This window comes from Mandrillus leucophaeus, unplaced genomic scaffold (genome assembly GCF_000951045.1).
Source record: "Mandrillus leucophaeus isolate KB7577 unplaced genomic scaffold, Mleu.le_1.0 Scaffold1070, whole genome shotgun sequence".
Taxonomy (NCBI): Eukaryota; Metazoa; Chordata; class Mammalia; order Primates; family Cercopithecidae; genus Mandrillus; species Mandrillus leucophaeus.
Window position 1 is genome coordinate 226,236 of NW_012098877.1, and position 8,094 is coordinate 234,329.

The 8,094-nt window shown below is 32.4% G+C and overlaps 1 long non-coding RNA gene across 1 annotated transcript in view; it reads right to left on the minus strand.

Annotated features, from left to right (window-relative positions):
- LOC105543673 overlaps positions 1–8,094 on the minus strand; it is a 395,479-nt gene that overhangs the window by 110,399 nt on the left and 276,986 nt on the right. The gene's annotated exons all lie outside the window — the stretch shown is intronic.

Sequence of the window (8,094 nt, forward strand, 5' to 3'; positions counted from 1 at the left end):
ATTAATTCAAGATGGATTAGAGACTTAAATGTTAGACCTAAAACCATAAAAACCCTAGAAGAAAACCTAGGCAATACCGTTCAGGACATAGGTCTGGGCAAGAACTTCATGTCTATAAATATAATTAATAAACTCAATTCCTTTGCAGTTTATAAGTACATTTAAAAAACAAAACCAAAAACACTCTGTGGTCTTTTGCATTGGATTACATTATAAGACGGCATTTTGATCTCTGTGAAATATTCACCTGATGTCTGTGACACATTTTCCAACCCAATCTTTTGCTCAGCAACACAAATGAGTTAATTTTCAAAAGTTAACCAAGTACATTGAAGTTGGAAGGCAAGTTTGAGTCATGTTTTCCACTTTTGGGTTGATAAGTCAACTTAAGGCATTGATCTTGACAAATAATAGTAAAAACTTTTCAAAAAACATGATTCAAATAATAAAATATTTCTTTTAACTTGAAATTGTTCCTTAAAAATACAAAAGAATATAAAATCACTTTACTTGCAGAAGTAATCTTATTCTACTTCCTTAAGTTGCAAATCATGCACTATTTCACCCAATAATTTTCTATTTTGCTAAATTTCAAAAGTGGGTCAAAAATTTCAGTGTTGCCTTTTTGATTCTGCACTGTGTTAAGCATGTTAGGACAGAAGAATGAGCAGACTTTGAGTATTCATCTGGCCAAAGTGTTCCAAACAGCACTCTGAAGAATGGTAATATCAGACTGCCTACATCAGAATTACTGAACTAAACTTGTTAAAAATAGATTCCAGGGGCCAGTAGCGGTGGCTCACGCCTGTAATCCCAGCAGTTTGGGAGGCTGAGGCGGGAAGATCTCCCGAGGTCGGGAGTTCAAGACCATCCTGACCAACATGAAGAAAACCCGTCTCTACTAAAATTACAAAAAAAATTAGTCGGGCATGGTGGTGCATGCCTGTAGTCAGTCCCCTCTACTCAGGAGGTTGAGGCAGGAGACTCGCTTGAACCAGGGAGGCAGAGGTTGCGGTGAGCCAAGGTTGTGCCATTGCACTCCTGTCTGGGCAACAAAAGTGAAATTCTGTCTCAAAAAAAAATAGTTTCTAGGGACAAATTCCATTACAAATTCCTGTTCTACTGAGACAAAATCTCCCAGAGTAGTACCTGAAGATCCCTGTTTTAAATAAATCCTGAGAACAATTCTCATGCCCACCCATTGTCAGTAGCCATGGTCAGTAATATATCAAGTCCATTTCTTTCCTAAATATAGGGTATAGAAATTATTCCACAAAGAGGAGACATAATTCTTGTTTTGGAAATAATATATTTCTCTCATTTTTCAATAGCCCTTCTAATATTTCACAACTTTTGGCTTTTACTTATTTTTATGTTTTTTAAACAGAATAATTTTTTATAGTTCTCTTCTGGTGTACACATTATGTACAGGGAAAGAGAGGAGCTTATATGAATCTCATAATATTGCTGAGAGAGAAAATACTGATTACCTACACACACCTTAATTATTTCTCTTCTTTTCCTAAAATCTCCTTCTACTTGGAATACTTCCTCTTCTTTCCACTCCCCTTTTCCTTCTGTCCCAATTCTCTTAACCATAGCTCTTCACATTGCAACACATACATATTTTAGAATAGTTTTTACTTTCTCATGCTTGAGGGTTTTATTTATATATTATATGCAATCACTGTAATCAACTTTATAATTTCCTCTATCTTTGAATACATTTCTAGCTTACTGAACTAAAATGTACAAACAATAAAATGCACATATTTATATATATAGTTAGCTGAATTGTAACAACTACATATATCCAGGTAACAACTATCCAAAAACAACAACAACAAAAAAAGAAAATTTCTATCAATGCAGAAAATATACTTGTGCCCTTTTGCTAGCAATGCCTCCACCCAGAGGTAATGACTGTTTTTATTTATGTCAACACAGTTTAGATTTACCAGTTTTATGACTTCATGTAGAAGAAATATAAAAAGATTTTTATAACTCTAGATTTTTTCATTTAATATATTTAATATTTTATATTCCTTTATATTGCTTGTCATTTGAATACAAGTGTTTTGGTAGACATATGTTTTCAATTATGTAAGGTAAATTTCTTGTTCATTGAATAAGTGCACATTTAATTTGATCAAAAAAACTACCTATCAGGTACTATGCTTGTTACTTGGGTGATGAAATAATCTGTCCACCAAATGCCTATGACACACAACTTACCTACATAACAAACTTGTATGTGTACACCTGAACCTAATTTTAAAAAAAGTACAGAAGAATTTATCAAAGTGGTTGTAATATTTTATACACCAAAAATATGATAATCTGAATTACTTCATATTCTTGATAATATTTGCTATTGTCAGATTTTTGTCTGCTTAGTTTTCTTGTCTTTCTACTGGTAGTGTAGTCATACCTGAAAGTTAGTTAGCATGTATTTCATTGATGACTGTTGACAAGGAGCATCTTTTCCTGTGCTTATTAGCCATATATATATAAAAAATATATATTATATATAATATATAGTCTATATATTCTTTAATGTTGTGCTTTTCAAGTATTTTAATTAATTTGTACTTCTGTATAAATTCTGGATAAATCCTTTGTTAGAAAATATTGTGAATATTATCTTCCAATATATGGTTTGTCTTCTCACGTTCTTACACTGACTTTTGAAAAATAGAAGACTTTAACCTCAATAAATTCCAATTAATTCATTTTTTTAACTGATAGGATTTTTATGACCTACATGAAAATTTTTTATCTTCCCCATGAAATGTCTTCTATTACAAGTTTAATATCTTTAGTAAATACGTAGCTATTTAGATATTTTATTTCTTCTTGTCTTACATTTGGAGTTATGTTTTTTAAAATATGGTGCTATTTAATTACAAAGTTGATGGCATAAAGCCATTGATAATATTTTCTTATCTTTTTGATGTCGTTAGGATCCATAGTGTTATCTTAGCAAATATTATTGATACTAGTAATGTGTTTCCTTTCGCTCATTCATTCTCTTTTCAATTTTTCATGATTACATTTTCTAATCAATAAAATCAATTCTATTACCCTTGAAAGAGCAATTCCTTTTAAGAGTTGGGATCTCCCCTCTATCATAAAGGCTGAATGTGGTAGTATGATATAGCTCACTACTGCCTCCAACTTCTGGGCTCAAGCTATCTTCCTCTCTTAGCTTCCTGAGTAGCTGGGTTATATGATTTAGATCTGAGTCCTTGCCCAAATCTCATATTGAATTGTAACACCCAGTGTTGGTGGTAGAGGCTGGTAGGAGGTGATTAGCTCATGGGGACAGGTTTCTCACGAATGGTTTATACTAACCCCTTGATGCTGTGGTTGTGATAGTGAGTTCTTGTGATACCTGATTGTTTAAAACTGTGTAGCACCTTCCCCATCTCTGTTTCTTGCTCCTACTCTGGCCATGTGAAGTGCCTGCTTCCCCTTCACCTACCTCTATTATTGTAAGTTTCCTGAGGCCTCCCCAGAAGCCTAGCAGATGCCAACATCATGTATCCTATACAGCCTGTGGAACCATAAGCCAATTAAACATCTTTTTCTTATTAATTATCCTGTCTTGGGTATTTCTTCATAGCAATGCAAGAATAGGCTAATACACTGGGGCTACAGGCATGTGCCACTGTACTTGACTATTTTCGTTACTTGTTTTGTAGAGATGGCATCTTGTTATGTTGTCCAGGTTGTTCTTGAACTCCTGGAATCAAAAGATCCTCCTGTCTCAGCCTTCCAAAGTGCTGGAATATATAGGAGTAAGCCACTGCAACCAGCCAGCAAACTTTTGGCCTTATTTGATTTCTTCTATTATTTGTAATATATAGCCCATCGATCTGTAATTGTTCTATTTATTATTACTTTTCTCCTACGTTCTCTCTGTTTTATTTGCTAATTTTTTTAGCTTGATATGAAAGTGTAGATAATTGATGTTGAATCTCTATTTTAAGCATATAATCTTATACATATCTCCTCTAAACACAGCTTTATCTGCACCCCACAAATGTGTTGTAATTTCATTAATGTTCAGGCCAAATTAGGTTTCAATTTCTCTTGTGTTTGTTTTTTATCCCATAGATGATTTAAAATTGCATGGTTTCCAAATGTTTTGACATTTTCTAGATTTATTTTGGTTATTTAGTTCTAATTTACATCTAAGATACTCATAAAAGACACTTTGTGTGACTTCAAGACTTAACAATTAATTGAGTCCTGTTCTATGAGAAAATACATTATCTATCTTGGTAAATATATCACGGTTACTGGAAAAAAATGTGTATTCTGGAATTTTTTATATGTGTTGGTCTTTAAATGTCAATTAATTCAAATTGCTTAAAGGTTGTTCAAATTTTCTATATAATTACTGATTTTTTTTCATCAATCAATGAGAGAGAATTAACAAAATCTACAATTTGTGAATCTGTATTTCTCTACGTGAACCTGGCAATCTTTATTTCATTCACTTTTGAAGTACCAATAAATCACATATTCATTTAGAATTATTATATTTTAATAACTTAACACTTGCATTAATATACAACCAACTTCGTTATCTCTGCATAAAGAATCTACTTTGGAGTCTGTTTTTTCTGAAATTAGTGTAGTCATTTCAGCTATCCAATGATGACTTTTGCATGATATTTTGGTTTTCATCCTGTTATTAATAAAATGATTGTTTTTAGATGTTACTTGCATTCCTTATAAACAATATTAAGTTAGATATTTCTATTTAATCTAGTCAGTCTCTGACTTTTAAACGGTCAATATGGTTGAATTTATGTCCATTATTTTGCAGTTTTCTATTTGTCCCTACTGTCTATTTATCTTTTCTTCCTTTTCTTTTTTTTCTTGGTAAAGTCAATAACTTACTGTTTTAGTCTAACTCACATTTTGACTTTAAATTTACATCTCTATAGTTTTAAGGAGTTTCTCTAGAGATTTTCTGTGAAATAGCTTATTGCATACTGTCTTGATTTCATGTAATTTTACATAATATGTAACAAACTAGTTACTCTATAATTACATATCTAGCTATACCCACACTTTGTGCTACTGTTATGTACTTTATACCTACATACCTTACATACTTCACATTTATTTGTTATGACTCTTGCTTTAAGTAATTTAAAGTTTTTAAAGATAGAAAACTTGTCTAATATATTTATCCATATATTTAACATTTCAAATACTATTCCTTTTTTTCTGGGGAATTTACTTTCCATATGGTGTCATTTTCCTTCAGCCAATGGAGTATTCTTTTGTTTTTGTTCTGGGGTGTGTGTGTGTGTTTGTGTGTGTGTGTGTGTGTGTGTGTGCGCGCGCATTTGTGCATGTTTGTGTGTGTTTGATAGTACAGGTCTGCTTGTGAAAAATTCTTTCAGCTCTCAGTCTATCCAAAAATGTCCTTATTTTGTATGTATTTTGAAGAAAAATTTTACAGGATATAGAGTTCTACATGAAAATAATTCTTTCAACACTTTAAAGTTGTTACGCCATTTTCTCCTGGCTTTCATTACTGATGGAAATTCAGCTTTCAACAATATTAATGTTTTATCATACATTTTTTTTTTCTCCTCTTGCTTTTAATGGTTTTCTCTTCTAAAATTTGATTATGATATTCCAAGGTAAAATCTGTTTTGAACTTCCATGGTGTTTGCTGAACTTCTTGGATATGTAATCTCCCCTTTTTGATCATACCTGGGAATGTTTTAGCCAGTATTTATTCAAAAACTTATTACACTAATCTTCTCTTTTGATATTTCAAATATGTACTTATTAACTCATTTGATAGTGTCTCACCAACCAATAAGTTTTCTTGATTTTCCCCCTCTAGATTTATTTTTACCTGTTTCCTGGTTCACTGATATGCTCACCTACCATTTATAATTTGCTACTCTTTTTTTAGATTTTGCATTTTCTTCATTTCTAATATTTCCTTACAGGTAATGTTTATAACTTTTAGCTTTCTAAATTTATAGTTTTATAGTTGTTATAATTTCCAAATACTTTCTGAAAACTTTACTTTCATTTATCTTTTTATACAGATTCTTTCATGTATTTATTATAGTTATTCTAAAGCACATGTCTGCTCATTACAACATCTAGATTGTTAGTACATCTACTTCTCTTTCATAAATTTTCTCTTGACAATGAATCAAACTTTTTCTGTTTTTATTTTTAATCCTAGTATTTTTATTGTATTCCAGAAATAATGGATGACACATTGTATAGACCTCCCGTATTTTCTTATCTTCCCCTAAAGAATGTTAAGTATTGTTGTATTAAGCAGTTGAATTACTGATACGTCACTTTCAACCATTCATAATTTAGTTCTATGTTTGTTAGGGTAAGTCTACTTTGCTTTTGCTGTTAATTTTAAGATGAATGTATTAGTTTTGGCTTTGTGCCTAATGTCTTCCTAGAATTTACTCAAAAGGTTGGCTTTTTCTTGGTGGGGGTGGGGGCGTTTTAGTGGAAAGTCTAATACACTTTGAAGTCCTGCTAATTTTATGGGACTTGAACTCCAAACTCTTTTATCCCTGTAGTGGACAGCAGCTGTAATCTATGCTCACTTATTTCAGTCTTTTAGTTATTGTCTCTTTCTAATATGCTTATAATCTCAGCTGCGCATGCCCAAGTGTCAGCCAATGATTTAGAGAGAACTTATTTTCATTTTGAGGTCTTTCCTTCTTGAATATTCTTCCTACATATATTCCCCTGAAATTGCCAGCTTTTCTGGTTTTTATATTTCTGTCGTTTGACTTCTAAGTCCATAAACACTACAACCCTCTGCTTGAATTCTGGCTGCCTCATGTTATATCTTGAGGTGCTGCCCTTGGGGGGAAGCTATATACAGATTGATTTCATCAATGTGGTTTTCTTTCAAAGGACACATTCCTTCTAGATTCTTTCTGCTTTAATCACTTACCTGTGCCTTCACACAGTTTGTTTTTAATACTTTTCCCAGTATTTATGTGTTATGACTCGGGGGGTTAATTCAATTAAACTATTCTGTCATCACCAAAACCAAATCAGAATCACCTTCTTCATGTTGTCTAGTTGTGTCTCTTTTTATCTTCGTTTGTGTGTGCATGTATGTGTGTATTAACTTCTGTTTCTTTCCTCTCCCTGACTCTTTCTCTCTCTCAATAATAGTTGCTGAATTCATGTATACAGAAGGACTTTTGTTGTTATTTTCAAAAAACTCTCTTAGAAACCAAAAGATATGGAGCAGCATAAGATCTATTTCCTGTTATTAGATTTTTTAATTTATATAATCATACCACAAAAGTCTCTTGTGTGACTACCATATAGAGAATTATGCTAAGTAATAGAAATATTAAAGAGATACAAATGTAAATGAATAAATCAAAATTTCACAGAGTAATACATTAAATATCTGAATTCATATATATATGATTTCAAACATCATTTGAATGTGTAGTATGTTATTTAATGTACAATGACTTTTTGTATAACCAAGATGTCTCTATTTTATAACTATGACTTGTACTTGTTACTCCTTTTACTCTCTAAGAAATATTTATAAAATCAGTTTCCAGGGCACTACCCTGTAAGATTTTAGATTATGATAATATTTGTTTATTAAGCTCCCTGAGAGATTCTGATGTATAATTAGATTGGTGAATCACTTTTCTGATTATATACATATCAAGATACTTTTGCCCCAAAACCTAAGAAAATTTTATTACCCAAGTATTGTAATCAAATAAACATATTCTATTTTCATCTTTCATGTGTGTGTTGAAAAATATCTCCACACTTGAGCTAACAGTCTGATATCCCTAGCTCTAATATTTTGCAAAGTTATATGCCACAGTAATGGCTTAAAATTATTCTAGGCCAGGCGCAGTGGCGCAAGCCTTTAATCCCAGCACTTTGGGAGGCCGAGGCGGGTGGATCACGAGGTCAGGAGATCGAGACCATCCTGGCTAACACGGTGAAACCCCGTCTCCACTAAAACTACAAAATATGAGCCGGGCGTGGTGGCGGCCGCCTGTAGTCCCAGCTGCTTGGGAGGCTGAGGCAGGA